The sequence below is a fragment of the Cnephaeus nilssonii genome (genome assembly GCF_951640355.1).
Source record: "Cnephaeus nilssonii genome assembly, chromosome: 7".
Taxonomy (NCBI): domain Eukaryota; kingdom Metazoa; phylum Chordata; class Mammalia; order Chiroptera; family Vespertilionidae; genus Cnephaeus; species Cnephaeus nilssonii.
In genome coordinates, this window is record NC_137078.1 from 80,345,023 (window position 1) to 80,361,159 (window position 16,137).

The 16,137-nt window shown below is 42.1% G+C and overlaps 1 protein-coding gene across 3 annotated transcripts in view; it reads right to left on the bottom strand.

Annotated features, from left to right (window-relative positions):
- The window catches only part of THRAP3 (thyroid hormone receptor associated protein 3), a 50,539-nt gene extending 34,737 nt beyond the window's left edge, over window positions 1-15,802 (bottom strand). Inside the window, exons 1-2 of one of the 3 annotated variants that reach the window (XM_079778114.1) lie at window positions 15,670-15,801; window positions 7,174-7,232 (exon numbers count right to left, since the gene is read on the bottom strand). The gene's annotated coding sequence lies outside the window, so the exon portion shown is untranslated. Of the gene's footprint in view, window positions 1-7,124; window positions 7,233-15,669 lie in introns of all 3 variants that reach the window. The other 2 variants (XM_079778113.1, XM_079778115.1) reach the window with 2 other exon arrangements.
- Between the last annotated feature and the right edge of the window lie 335 nt (window positions 15,803-16,137).

Here is a 16,137-nt window from a genome sequence, read left to right on the forward strand (position 1 = left end):
CAAGATTTGAACCCAGTTCTTTTTTGGTGGCAAAGCCACTACTACTTACAGAACCTGGTCCAGTATTATAAAGTGACTCAATAAGGGTTCTGTCTATTTGGAACAAGGCATTTTAGGTTGAGTATTTGCTTCAGCATACTCCTTCACTTATACTCACTTTTATGCTCACATCTTGAAGTAACATACTATGGAAAACTCTGAATGAAAACTGAATTATAGTCCTAGCTTGGTTGCTTATTGTGTGTTGGGATTTTGGGTTCCCTTCCAGCAAGCAGGGATTTCCCAGTTATCTGTCTACCTTGGTCTTCAAATCTGTAAGATATGGACACCATTACTCCTTTTTTTAAAATAAACTTTTTGGCCCTGGTGCTGTGGCTCCGTGATTAAGTGTCGACCTATGAACCAGGAGGTCACCAGTTCTATTCTCGGCCAGGGCACATGCCCAGGTTTTGGGCTCAATCCCTAGTAGGGAACATGCAGGAGGCAGCCGATCAATGATTCTCTCTCATCATTGATGTGTTTATCTCTCTCTCCCTCTATAAAATTAGTAAAAATATATTTTAAAAAACAAATAGTGAACTTTTTGTGTGAGAATAGTGTCAGATTTACAAAAAATTGCAAGGGTAGTATAAAATTCCTATATTAGTCTGCTAGAACTGCTGTAACAAAGTACCACAAACTAGGTGGCTTAGGCAATAGCAATCTATTGATCCACTGATCTGGAGGACAGAAATTTTAAAAAATCAAGGCGTTGTCAGAATTGGTTCCTTCTGAGACCTGTGAGTCCCAGGCTTCTTTTTTGGCTTACAGTCATCTTTTTCCTACATCTCTTCACATCGTCTTCCCTCCACATATCTATGTCCAGATTTCCCTTTTTATAGGGGCATCAGTCCTATCTGTGAAAAGACCCTATCTCCGAGTGATAGCACAGTCTGAGGTACTTGGGGTTAGGACTTTAGCGTATAAATTTTGGGAGTGGGCAACACAGTTTAAACCACAATAGTTCCTATATTCCTTAGCCCGATTTCCCCTATTATTAACATCTTACATTTGTATGGCACACAATGATTCAATATTAATACATCATTAACTAAATTATTACCTTATTTTTAACACATAAGAAAACTTCAGTTCGAAGAGGGACTGTGACTTAGAAGGTTCTCACTACTTTCTGACTTTACTCTCTGTAAAGCAAAAGAAAACTTACAAAGTCACATTATGAGCCTGAAGAGATAATAAATAAATAATTTTCGCCCTTGCCGGTTTGGCTCAGTGGATAGAGCGTCGGCCTGCGGACTCAAGGGTCCCGGGTTCGATTCCAGTCAAGGGCATGTACCTTGGTTGCAGGCACATCCCCAGTGGGGGGTGTGCAGGAGGCAGCTGATCGATGTTTCTCTCTCATCGATGTTTCGAGCTCTCTATCCCTCTCCCTTCCTCTCTGTAAAAATCAATAAAATATTTTTTTTAAAAAAAGATAATTTTCTACCTATAATTACAACAAGCTAGGCCAGTGATGGCAAACCTATGACACGCGTGTCAGCACTGACACGCGTAGCCATTTCTGATGACACGCGGCCGCTGGGGATGAAACATTTGCTGCTCCTGAGGATGAAACATTTGTGAAATAATGTTTTTTCCTCAAAGTGACACACTACCCGAGTTATGCTCAGTTTTTTGGCGAAGTTTGACACACCAAGCTCAAAAGGTTGCCCATCACTGAGCTAGGCATTTACAGTCTCAGCACCTTTTATACTTACCATTGTCTCCACATAAACATTTTCTAAAGCCTCTAGCATGAGGCTCCTTTGTCAGCCTTCAGATCTCAGCTCATCACCTACTTGAAAGGTCTTCCTTTAATATGTTATCTAGTGAAACCTCACTGCTCCCCCACCCCCAAGTTATCTTGTGGGCCTATTTCTTTCCTAGCATTTAGGAAAACTGAAAGTATCTTCCCTGCCTCCCCAAACTAGAAAGCAAGCTCCTAAGAACAGGGGTACTGTCTGTCTTGCTCACTGCTGGTATCCCTAGCACAGAGAACAAGCATAGTAACAAGTGCTCAAGTATCTACTGATTGAATCAAAAAACAAAAGCAGCCTTAAAAGACAAAGATAAGAACCTTAAGTGGTTAAAATCCAGTATTATGCTAACTGATTTCCTATGTAATGGTCTTCCTAATCTTTATTTTTAAATTTCCAACACTTAAGTTTCTTGAAGAACTGCTATATTTTTGTATGGATAAAAATGAGTATGAAAATAATAAATTACATTTTGTTTGCTTAGCTAAAGAGGAAAAAAAGGCTTGCAGCACTTTAAAGATGAATAAGTTTATAATAATAAAAACATTAAGTATTAGCACAAGATTAGACAAATACGTGAAACAAAATACAAAGTTTAGAAATATACTATCTAATATACCCTTATAAAGGTGGTTTTCAAACCACTAGGAAAGAAATTAAATCAATAGTTGGGATAACTAATTAACGACATGATACAAAAAGTTAGATTGTCTTCTTTCCATGAACAAAAATAAAATACCAGTTATAGTAAAGAAATGTAAAAAAAGCAAGCCTTCAAAAAAGGAAAATATCAGTGTCTATTTGTTGAGCCTAAGCCTATTAAAAAGTTTATCAGTAATTTCCTGACCGATAAAAGGTAATTGTATCCACCACAAAAGAACAGGAACACAATATAAACCGCTCAATAGGAAAAATGAACAGGTAATTCCTAGAAAAATAAAACCAAGCGGGTAGGCAAATAGATAAACATGCTCAAATTCATGATAGTCATGGCAAAAGTGAAAAAGTGATGACATTTGCCCAATAGAACTCCAAAATATTTCATCATTTCAGTAAAGCAATCTGATGCTGTCTATTATATTAAAAACTACATATTAAAATAATAATAATAGACTAACCAGCCAGGCACCTCTCTAGGTCCTTTTCTTTTTTTTAAAATATATTTTATTGATTTTTTACAGAGAGGAAGGGAGAAGAACAGAGAGTTAGAAACATCGATAACAGAGATACATCAATCAGCCGCCTCCCTATTGGGGATGCGCCAGCAACCAAGGTACATGCCCTTGACCAGAATCAAACCTGGGACCCTTGAGTCCACAGGCCAACACTCCATCCACCGAGCCAAATCGGCCAGGGCTCTAGGTCCTTTTCATGTTCACTTAACTTACAACGCTGCTATGAGGTAGATCAGAGGTCCTCAAACTTTTTAAACAGGGGGCCAGTTCACTGTCCCTCAGACCGCTGGAGGGCCGGACTATAGTTTAAAAAAAACTATGAACAAATTCTATGCACACTGCACATATCTTATTTTGAAGTAAAAAAACAAAACGGAGCCCTAACTGGTTTGGCTCAGTGGATAGAGCGTCCGCCTGTGGACTGAAAGGTCCCAGGTTCGATTCCGGTCAAGGGCATGTACCTTGGTTGCGGACACATCCCCAGTAGGAGGTGTGCAGGAGGCAGCTGGTCGATGTTTCTCTCTCGTCGATGTTTCTAACTCTCTATCCCTCTCCCTTCCTCTCTGTAAAAAAATCAATAAAATATATTTTTTTAAAAAAACAAACAAAACGGCAAAAACACCCGCATGTGGCCCAAGGGCCATAGTTTGAGGACGCCTGAGGTAGATACTACTTACTATTACCCCCATTTTACATAAAACTATCCACAGTCATACAGTCTATGCTACTTCACCTCTCTGCTTTGTTCAGATAACAAAAAGGAGCTCTTAAAATTAAAAATATAAGAACAACCCTGGCTGGTTTGGCTCAGTGGATAGAGCATCGGCCTGCAGACAGAAGCATCTGATTCGATTCCAGTCAAGGGCACATGTACCTCGGTTGCAGACACATCCCCCAGTGGGGGGTGTACAGGAGGCAGCTGATCGATGTTTCTCTCTCATCGATGTTTTTAACTCTCCTTTCCTCTCTGTAAAAAAAAATCAATATATATAAAAAAAGAAAACTGAAGCTTTAAACAAAATTCATAACTTAATTTTTACAATATCCTGTTATACATAATATATATAATCCTATCTAATAAGAGTAATATGCAAATTGACCATCACTCCAACACAAGATGGCTGCCCCCACGTGGATACAAGATGGCCGGCAGGGGAGGGCAGTTGGGGGCAATCAGGCCAGCAAGGGAGGGCAGTTGGGAGGGACCAGGCCTGCAGCGAGGGCAGTTGGGGGCAATTAGGCCTGCAGGGGAGGGCAGTTGGGGGTGACCAAGCCAGCAAGGGAGGGCAGTTGGGGGCAATCAGGCCTGCAGGGGAGAACAGTTGGGGGCAATCGAGCAGGCAGGGGAGCAGTCAGATGTCGATCAGGCTGACAGGGGAATGGTCAGGGGGTGATCAGGCTGGCAGGCAGAAACAGTTAGGGGCAATCAGGCAAGCAGACAGGCGAGCAGTTGGGAGCCAGCAGTCCTGGATTGTAAAAGGGATGTCCCAGATTGGAGAGGGTGCAGGCTTGGCTGAGGGACACACCCCCTCCCTGTACACAAATTTCATGCACCAGGCCTCTAGTCTATATATATATTAAAAAGCCTCAGCAACCCAATGACCCGTCACTATGATGCACACTGACCACCAGGGGGCATACAATGGGAGTGCCACTCAGCTTAAGGATCCGTCCGGGTGGCCCACCGACCCAGCGGCCGCCAGTCCCTCAGTAGTCCTGCAGGTCCAATCTCCGGAGAACGAGCCAGGCACCAATGGACCAGCGCCACCCCATCTGCACCACCCTGACAGCACCGCTGGCCTCGGGCACCGCAACGGCTTCCCCTCCCTAGACGCTCTACAAGGATGAAAGGATATAAAAGTGGCCGCCAACCCTAGCTGGTTTGGCTCAGTGGATAAAGTATCCGACTGCAAACCGAAGGGTCCCAGGTTCAATTCCAGTCAAGGGCACATGACTGGGTTGCGAGCTTGATCCCCAGTTGGGGATGTGCAGGAGGCAGCCAATCAATGATTCTCTCTCATCATTGATGTTTCTATCTCTCTCCCTCTCCCTTCCAATCTGAAATCAATAAAAATATATTTTTAAAAATAATAATAAAAATAAATCAATAAATAAGAGGCCACCATGTGGCTCCTGACAACTGGCGCAAATGTCGGTAGGATGGATCCAGATCCCAGGCCGGCAACAGCATCCCACTGCCTGCCTGGAGGGCCAATTACATCCTGGCCACCCCCCACATCCCCTTCAGGACCCCACCCATGCACAAATTCATGCACCGGACCTCTAGTTATTAATAACGAACTACGTTTTCTAATGACTGAGTACTATAATCGTGTTGCGTTCATTTCCCTTACGCGCAGGCACATCATTTCTCTCCACTAATACTACTAGCGAATACTTTAGCAGCCGATTTCCACATCATTAGTCTTGGACTGACTTGTTTGGTGTGGGCAACAAGAAATATTTTGCTTTCAGAGAACAAGAAAAATGGGTTTATTTGCGTTATGCATATTAATTTGTGTATTAGTCAGTGTCCAGTAAGAAATTGTTCAAGAAAAAATATTAGCCCTAACTGGTTTGGCTCAGTGAATAGTGTCGGCCTGCGGACTGAAGGGTCCCAGGTTCAACTCCGGTCAAGGGCATGTACCTTGGTTGCGGGCTCATCCCCAGTAGGGGGTGTGGAGGAGGCAGCTGATCAATGTTTCTCTCACATTGATGTTTCTAACTCTCTATCCCTCTCCCTTCCTCTCTGTAAAAATATCAATAAAATATATTTTTTTTAAAAAAGAATATTAGCCCTGACTGGTTTGGCTCAGTGGATAGAGCGTCGGCCTGCGGACCGAAGGGTCCCGGGTTCGATTCCGATCAGGGGCATGTGCCTTGGTTGTGGGCACATCCCCAGTGGGGGGGGTGCGGGAGGCAGCTGATCGGTGTTTCTCTCTCATCGATGTTTCTAACTCTCTATAAAAGATCAATAAAATATATATATTTTTAAATATATTTTTATTAAAATGTTCTATTATTTTATGTTAACGATTACTCTTTTATTTCAGCCCTTTGTATTCAGCATGTCTCTACTGAAATAAACCTACGTTTCTATGAAAATTGAAGCTTTTGTTTTTTTGCAGCCCACATTAACTTAAATCTTATTTATTTGGCCCGTGTTCACCTTTGAGTTTGACATGCTTGCTCAAAACTATAAACCTACTTTTGCCTTCCTTGTATACATGAATTTATTTATATCCACCACATAGTTATCTAAGACTGGGAAAAATGAGAGAGAAGCTTAAATGTCTACCAACAAGAACTAGTTAAAATTACACAGCACATCAATGATGAAATGCCATCAGTCATTTAAACATGAAAACTTGGCCCTGGCCAGGTTGCTTGTGTGGCTGGAGCATCATCTTATACACCAAAAAGGTTGCAGGTTCAATTCCTAGACAGTGCAATCCCAACTTGATTAAACACACAGATATCCAAATACGATATGCATGAAAAGAGAGGATGCACCAAAACATTAACCATAATTACATATGTCAAGTTTATAGATGACCTTTCTTCAATATTTCCAAATGAATAAATATGTAAAGAACTGAAAAGTTAGTTAAAATTAATAAGTAACTGCATGGGCTAGGAGAGGTCAATGGGGGAAAAAAGGAGACATGTGTATTACTTTCAACAATAAATAATTTTTTTAAAAAAAGAAAGTAACTACTGTCCAGTCAGGGCACATACTGGGGTTGCAGGCTAGATCCCCAGTATGGGGCATGCAGGAGGCAGCCAATGGATGATTCTCTCTCATCACTGATATTTCTGTCTCTCTCTCCCTCTCTTTTCCTCTCTGAAATCAATAAAATATATATGTATATTAAAAAAAAAAAGTAACTGCTAAGCTGCTGGTTGAGCGTCCTCCCATGCACTGAAAAGTCAAGATTCAATTCCCTTGTCAGGGCACATGCTGATTCTACAACTTAGAAAGGAATCAAAGAGAGCTGGCTACTTTACCCTCTTACTTCAGTTGGTTAAACTGACAAACACTGCTTAATAAAGTCCCATTAAGGACTGTTACGAACATACAACTCTTAAATAATGTAAGACCGGCTTTAGAAGTCAGTGAAGTTATTAGCTCCTTTTACCACCTTGCATTTACCTTATATGAACAATAATTCGACTTGCAATGGATCCCACACAGACACTACCTCAAACAAACACGGGCAATGCTGCTGGCTTCTCCAATGTACAAAGTCAGGATACAATTCTGGAATGAGAGGAAATAAGCAGTGATAAAATAGCTACACAATCCTTGCAGATTGCATCTTGAAATTCACACACTTGAAATCTATAAGCAAAAATTCTACTGTAGCCCTGAATTTCACTCCAAGTGAACATGGACCTCACTCTAAGTATACTGACTGGCCTGAGAGTCTCTGTCTGCCTGTCTCTCATACAGGTTTTAACATATTCAACATCTTCCACTAAGGAAAGCCAAAACCTTCCTCCTATAACTTGATATTTTCATTGGCAACATTTCAGATGTTACAGTTTGCATTATGCAAGACTAATTAATTCACACACTCCATAATTCAACCTGGAAAATTACTTCAGAATAATTAGATATTTGAAACAAAAATACTTAACTGAGTTATGCTAAATTTAATCAATACATTTCAAATTAAAATAGCTCCCTATCCTCATCCCTCAAACACAAAAAAAGACCCTTCTGATCCAGTTGTTTAAATATTCCCAGACCTAAACATTACAAACATGGACATACATATCAAAGCTATGTAGGGAGTTATCTAAAACAAAAAATCCAAGATCAACAAGCTCATGTATGTAGTTAATGTCCTCACTCCTAGCTTATTAAAGCTTTATCATTCATTCACGTTACTATAAAGTAGGAAGGCACCGCAATTCAAATCATCTAAAGATGCAGGCTTGACATTAATTTTTTTTTTTTTCACTTAGTATTCACTCAGTCAGATACCCAACTTAGCCTTTTTCTGAAACCTGTAGCTTACATACAGCTGAATCCTTGCCTATTTAGCCAGGAAGAATGTGATGTATTTTCTTAAAGAATGGTCTCTTGGTACATGTGGAACCCTCAGCTTAGAAAGCCTCTTCCAAACCCATTCATATGAGGGTCTCCTCCCCCAGCCAGCTGTCCCTGGCTTACCCAGGCTGGGTTAGGTACTGCTTCTCTGTGTTATCCTAGACATGTCTCTCCTTACACTCATCTCATTCTATCTGTTAATATGCCCATTTTCCTAACAGTGATACATCTGCTGATAACCCAAGCAATAAACTCTTGACCTATACCAAAGGTAACCAGGTCATTTACATTACAAAGAGGCAACAAAAACCTACCCTTAAAACTAACAGGATAAAACTGTTCTATACAGATGAAATTATTACTCAGTCAGCCTGTTACCAAATTAGTGATAATGTTGGTATATATTTTACTTAATTGATAAACAGTAAAAATATAGCACTTTCAAAAACTCAAAATACTGTAGCATATATATATTTTTTCTTTTGCATATATTCTTGCAGCTTATTCATAGAATTCATCCTAGGTTACAGCATCCAAAACCTCTTTCCCTATTTCTAACTGCAGAGGCACAGGGACTCACATCAATTTGAGGGAAAGCCTGATGACAATTATAGGACTGAGAACTGCTTACTCTACAACTCACTGAATTAAGGAACTATTCCAATTCACCCATCCTTAAAATTCTAACCAAACACACACAAATCTTCCATTTTAGTATCCCATCATGTTTCTTATTAACCTCTTTTTGGACATTGGCAAGAACTTTATCATCCCAACAAGTCTTCAATTTCCCATTGTCCCAATGGGTAGAGATACAAATGAGGCTCTGGCCCTTAGTTCATTCTGTAAAAGGAGACACCTGAAGCCCCAAGTCATCCCTGCCACCACAGTGTTTATTCACCACCACCCCAAATTGTCCTGCCTGTGTCATTTGGACAGTCATAAGTATACTTCGCGGCCTCTACCTGCTGTTAACAGGGGAAATGCACGTGTGGTGTACATATACTATTTTCTGATTATCTGAAACTGTTCCAAAATTAGACATTTGCTTAAAAAGAAAAAAAGGCAAATGATTTTGAGTGGTGTTCTGACTCTTCTTGATGATTTGAAAGACATTTTTTATAATGGTCAGGTATTTATTGGAGACGTTAATATTGAGTTTGAGGTGACAGAATAATTAGCCTCTATGAAGAGTCTGTGTGGAACAACAGGCAAGAATTTTTTCAAAGTTGAGAGCCCTAGCCGGGTTTGCTCAGTGGATAGAGCATCAGCCTGTGGACTGAAAGGTCCCGGGTTTGATTCTGGTCAATGGCATATGCCCGGGTTGTGGGCCCGATCCCCAGTAAGGGCTGTGCAGGAGGCAGATTCTCACCACTGATCTCTCTCTCTCCCCCTTCCTCTCTGAAATCAATAATATACATATATTTTAAAAAATTGAGCCCTAACCGGTTTGGCTCAGTGGATAGAGCGTTGGCCTGCAGACTGAAGGGTACCAGGTTCGATTCTCGTCAAGTTGTGGGCACATCCCCCGGTGGGGGGTGTGCAGGAGGCAGCTAATTGGTGTTTCTCTCTCATCAGATGTTTCTAACTATCCCTATCCCTTCCTCTCTGTAAAAAAAAAAAATCAATAAAAACATATCTTTTTAAAAAAAGAAAAAGATGGGAAAGGTTTGAGAACCCAGGTTTGACTGTACTTAATTAAATCTCACTATCTCCGTTTCCTCATATGTAAAACTGGTTCCTACTACACAGGATTGCTATGAAAATTGAATAAATTAACATGTATGTAATGTTCTTGAAACCTAGCTTAGCACATTAAGTATTTCATAAACATTATATTATCAATCAGGCCAATGTCAAAATGACAGTTAAAAGACAAAGACTTCACCCAGCTGGCATGGCTCAGTGCTTGAGCATCGACCTATGAACCAGGAGGTCATGGGTCGATTCCCAGTCAAGGCACATGCCCTGGTTGCGGGCTCCATCCCCAGTGGGGGACTTGCAGGAGGAAGCAGTGATTCTCTCTCATCATTGATGTTTCTCTCTCTCCCTTTCCCTTCCACTCTGAAATCAATTAAAAAAAAAAAAAAAAGGACAAAGACTTCAACCAGCTGGTAAAGGTAGTCAGTCATATGGTCATTTAAACAATTACCTTCTTTCTCTTGACAATTCAGAATTTGGTTTTATGGCAGAATCAGAATATATGATGCTTATTACATCTTCAAAACCTCTTAAACAATACACTCTGGTAATAAACACAAGCCTATACTTGACTGCAGGCTGAATGAGTCTGCCTCCTAAAAGATACCATTATTCTGTGCCACAGGTTCTCAGTTTACATGAGAAGGATCAACATGCCATCTGTGCATATGACAGTTTCTACTTAGACTGATGACTTTTAAAATCATGCTCTCACACAATGCAGAGACACTCAGGACCAAATAACAACTCATTTGAGTCCTTCTAGTCATCCACAAGAGGATAAGACTATCTTATCTGAAACCCTAACAGCTATCTTCCCAGAATGTATTATATTTTTAATCACATTACAAAACTTTTATAAGCTACCGCCATTTCCCTACAACTTAAGCCTCTACTTCCTAGAAAACTATTGTTCCTGCAATATTACTATGCTAATATTGGTAGTAATTACCAGATCAAATTCCTTTTTGTATTCCCAGCGTCTAGATACATGTTCATTGAATGACAAATAAATTAGTTTCTTTTTACTATCATAAAGTATAACTAACACAAAATTTACCAGTTTAAACATAATTTTAACCCTCACTCGAGGACATGCTTAGAGGGGGAGGGAGAGAGGGAAAGAAACATCAATTGGATGCCTCCCATGTGCCCCAAATGGGGACTGAACCTGAAACTTAGGTATATGCCCTGACCAGGAAACCTTTGGGCGCCTGGGACGATGCTTCAACCAACTGAGCCACACCGGCCAGGGCCATTTTAGCCATTTTTAAGTGCATAGTTTAGTTCAGTGGCATTAAGTATATTCACACTTACACAGCCATCACCATCATCCATCTCCAGAATACTTTCACATTCCCAAACTGAAACTAGATACCCATTAAACAGTAATCGCCCACAACCACCATTCTACTGTCTCTCTCTATGTGACTACGCTACTACCTCATATTAATCATATCATACAATATTTGTCCTTTTATGTCTAGCTTATGTCACCTACCATAATAATGTCAAGACTCATCTATGTTGTTGCATATGTAGTTTTAAAAAAGGAAAAAAAATATACACAGCCAATACTTCAAACTGTACAAGAGCATATAACAAAGAGATCTCTTTCTTCCCTCCCTATTCCCAATTTCTAGTCCCTGTCGCTGGTTTTAATGTTTTATTTTGGAACAGTTACCAACCACTGGTTGCCTTGAGATGTCATCTTAATATTCAGTTGGCCTGTAAGGACTGGCTATTCTCTCTTCTAAAAATGCTAACATCAAAACCTGAAACAATATACATAGATTTTTAAACATCTTACAAATATTTCACTAAGTTAACATTCATTGAGTGCACTCTGAAAAATGTCTTTGTAAAACAGTATGTCGAGGCAAGAAAGATTACAGGCTGTGGAGGCACAGAAAAACGAATTTAAAACATTTTGACTCTTGCCCTGGCAGTGTGGCTCAGTTGGTTGAGTATTGTCCCTGCACCCAAAGATTATCAGTTTGATTCCTAGTCAGGCATATGCCCAAGTTGCGGGCTCATTCCCCAGTATGGAGCATGCAGGAGGCAGCCAATGGATGTTTCTCTCTCCCTTCCTCTCTTTAAAATCAGTTTTTAAAGACATATTAAAAAACAAAACACATTTTTACTTTCTTAAGCATGTTTTTCAATCTATAAAAAAGGAGTAACACTACCTCACAAGCTGTTGCAATGATTAAATGAGAACAACAAAATTTGAGTACAGTTCCTAATAATATAGCAAGCACTAAAATAATAACAACTAATTGTTAATTTCCTTCACTGGGCACTGTTGAAAGCACAAAGATGAATCAGAAAACCTCCCAGGTACTTACAATGCAACAGAGGAGTTTATCTCTGCTCAGTAATATTCTGCTGAGAACCTGGTTAACACAACTTCTAGTCTACACTTATAACTTGTATGAATCTATTTCTAATCTCACTGAAATAGTTATTTGTAAATTAGAATTGTGACTTGAAGTGCTAGAAGAATAAAGAGAAAGTTCATTATCTTCAGATCATGTATAGGGTGTATAGCTTTAAGGGGTATACAACTGGCTTTAATCCAAGATCCAGAGCCCTGTGATTGAGAGACCATGATGCAACCCAATCTAGATGCAAACACACTGAACCAGGAGAACAAAGTTTTGAACAAATATGACTAGAATTATATGAAAGCATTCCTAGGGATATTTCACACAAACCTAGTTTTGCAGGAGAAAAACAGCCCCCCAAAAAGGAAGGGGGGGCCCTAGCCAGTTTGGCTCAGTGGATAGAGCGTCAGCCTGCGGACTGAAGGGTCCCGGATTTGATTCCGGTCATGGGCACAGACCTGGGTTGCAGGCTCCATCCCCAGTGGGGAACATGCAGGAGGCAGCCGGTCAGTGATTCTCTCTCATCATTGATGTTTCTCTCCCTCTCTCCCTCTCCCTTCCTCTCTGAAATCAAAATATTTTTTTTTAAAAAAAAGGGAGAGCTCCTGGCTGGGTAGCTCAGTTGGTTAGAGCATCATGCCTAAACACCAAGGTTGGATCCCTGGTCAGGGCACATACAAGAAGCAACCAATGAATGCATAAATAAGTGGAACAGGGGGGTGGGTGGGGAGGACGGGGGGGGGGGGGGGGGGAAGAATAAGTGTAACAACAAATCAATGTTTCTTTCCCTTCCACTCTCTCTAAAAAATCAGTACGTTTGATAAACAAAATTTTTAAATAAAATAAAACATTAGAACAAAAAAAGGAATTTGCCAAAAAGGTACTGACTCTGTGTCCCAGTTCTTTCACATCATCATGCTACCTTTCACCTGTTAAAGAACCTTAAGCCACAAACTCCATCCAGTCAACTCTGATTTCTGACTTTTCTTGCCAGTTACAATCTAAGGAAAATGTTTTTAATGTCTTATGAAATCAGTGATAAACATTCCTAAGTAATCTATTATTTGGCTAAAATGTGCTCTACTGCAAGCTACAGGGAATGCTAAGTAAGAATAAATCTGTCCTGGCCCAGTGGCTCAGTTGGTTGGAGTATCCTCTTGTACACCAAACAGTGGTGAGTTCCTTCTGGGTAAAGCACATACCCAGGTTTCGGGTTCCATCCTCCAGTTGGGGTGCGTGTGGGAGGCAATTGATTGATGTTTCTCTCTCTCCCTTCCTCTCTAAAATACATTTTTTAAAAGAAATATGTGAATACAATGTTTTATTTATTTATTTATTTATTTATTTATTTATTTGAGAGAGGAATAGAGATAGAAACATCAATGAGAGGAACATCAATTGGCTGCCTCCTGCACGCCCCCTACTGGAGATCCAGCTGCCACCTGGGCATATGCCCTGACTAGGAATCAAACCAGAGGCCTCTTGGTTCATGGGTTGATGGTCAAACACTGAGCAAGATGGCTGGGCTAAAATAAAGTTTTAAAAATTGGGCTGTAGCCCTAGCTGGTTTGACTCAGTGGATAGAGCGCCAGCCTGCGAACTGAAGGGTCCCAGGCTTGATTCCGGTCAAGGGCACATATCTGGGTTGCAGGCTTGCTCCCCAGTAGGGGATGTGCAGGAGGCAGCCAATCAATGATTCTCTCTCATCATGGATGTTTCTATCTCTTTCCCTCTCCCTTCCTCTCTGAAATCAATAAAGATTTTTTTTTTTAAATGGACTGTAGTCTCCCACCCATCTGGCTCAGTGGTTGAGTGTGCACCTATGAACCAGGAGGTGATAGGTTCGATTCCTCCTCAGGGCACATGCCCATGTTTCAGGCTGGATACCCAGTGGAGGACGTGCAGGAGGCAGCCAATCAATGATTCCCTCTCAACACTGATATTTCTCTCTCTCTCTCTCTCTCTCCTTCCCTCCCTGAAATCAACAGAAATATATTTTTTAAAATTGAACTGTAGTCTCCAAAACTGAAGAGCTTTCACTCTTGTGAAAGTTTTTTTTTTTAAAAAAAAAAGATGGAATTGTACTGGACATAAAGGTTTTTTGTTAGTTTCTTATAGGAACTCCAACTCACCTCTTGTACAAAATACAAGCAAGCCTAAATAGCTGCCGAAAATGTTTCTGATATTGCTATAGTGTGTACACTAGGTCATGAAACATTTCCCAGTGAAGAACAAACTAAAAGCCCAATTTGCTCCACAAGTTGTTCAAGGCAGCAGCCGTTTTTGAATCTTTATAAGGCTGTCTAGAATCTAGATAACAGGACAGACTACTACAGGCAGTATTTTTACTACAGACAGTATTTTCACAAACAAAGAGAGGACCACCTGAAAGGGAAGGAAAATGACGGTGTGATACATGCCTTTCCACTCTGGACCCACAATCTAGAAATCCTATAAATGATGGTGACAATAATAATAGGGTTTAATACATATTAGGTAATGAGCTAAGCGGTTTTCAATTTAATCTATTTAACCTTCATAATAATCCTATAAAGTGGCCACCGTTACTTACTCACAGCTATTTTGCAGATAAGGAAACTGGGGCGCTTGGAAGTGAAGCCCCCTGACCTAAAATCGAGAGCTAGCAGGGCCAAATTTTGAATGCAGGCACGCTGAATCTAAGATATTTCTGTTAATGCTGCCACAAGAAGCTTCACTGGCTCTCTCCCGCCAGGCTTTCCACACTCTGAGGCTTTCCTTTCTACCCAATTAACCACCTCCCCGTCAACACGGTACTACCACTCATGGCTTCCAACTTCGGGGCGCCAGCGCTACTCGCCAGCTTCTGCCGCCATGCTCCTCCCCTAAGATTCACAAAGGCAAATAGAACAGCTGATAAAAGTTGGTTAGATGCTAAGGAAGGCCAAAAAAAAAAAAAATTGCCTCATGTAAGCAGAACACACGCAGATTATCACTGGAATGCAAGTCAAGTCGGCCTCATCTCCAGCTCAAGAGATTGAAACAAACGTGGGCGTACCAATGTTCCCGAGGCAGATAAATTTGGACCATGCCTCCTCTGGCCACGCGGCAACAAGGACGGAAAAGGTACTAACATTTACTGAGTGCCAGCCACATGCGCCCTAGGGGAAGACAGAACCAGGCCAATGGAGATTGGGGGGGGGGGGGGAGAAGGGCACTCAAGAGTTCCGGGAAAAGGAACCCAAATAATCTGGTTCATGCGACTGGGGGGGAGGCGGGGAGGCCGCTCCCACACAGCTTGCGAGGAGGAGAAAGAAGGGTAGAAACTGCTCCGGAGAAAAGGCAGCCCTGAGCGTCGGGAACTAGGCCGGAGCGCAGGGGAGCCCAGTAGGGCGGGGAGGGGGAGGAGCCGGAGGACGAGGGCCCGCTCGGAGGCCAGGGGGTAGGCGCGGGGGAGCGGCTCCGAGCCAGGCGAGCCTGGGGACCATGACCCAGCCACCGCAGTGAAAATATAAAAGATTAAATGACTGGAACCGGTCAGACGGCCCTACATCCCACCCGGGACCCTCACTCACCTGGGCCCACCGCAGCGATCGCAGCTGCAGCCTCGCAACGGCACAACCGGCCCAAACCTCGCCCCCGCCCGACAGCGCGCCCGCGTCCCCGCTCTCGACGGCGGCAGCGGCAGCGTCGCCTCGCTCCCTCCTGGGAAATGTAGTCGTAGACCCGCCTTTCCTCGCCCACTTGACGGTGCGCTGAACTACGTTTCCCACAAGGCAGATCAAGCGTTGGGCCCGCCGTTTGCGTCACGCGCCAGGTCGTCGTCGGTCACGTGGGTCGCCCCGTTCCATCCCCTCCCCCCGCCTGGGTGGCCTGGGGAAGAAGGGCGGAGGTGGACGGAAGGGGCGGAGGTGTTGCTGACGCTACAGCCCGCACCATTTTGGAAGCAGCTTGGAGGGAGGGCCGGACCCCACCCACCCGCGGCCTGCTTTCACTGTTGAAAGTCTCAGAGCTGAGAATCCGGTCTCCTAGCTTTCATTCCA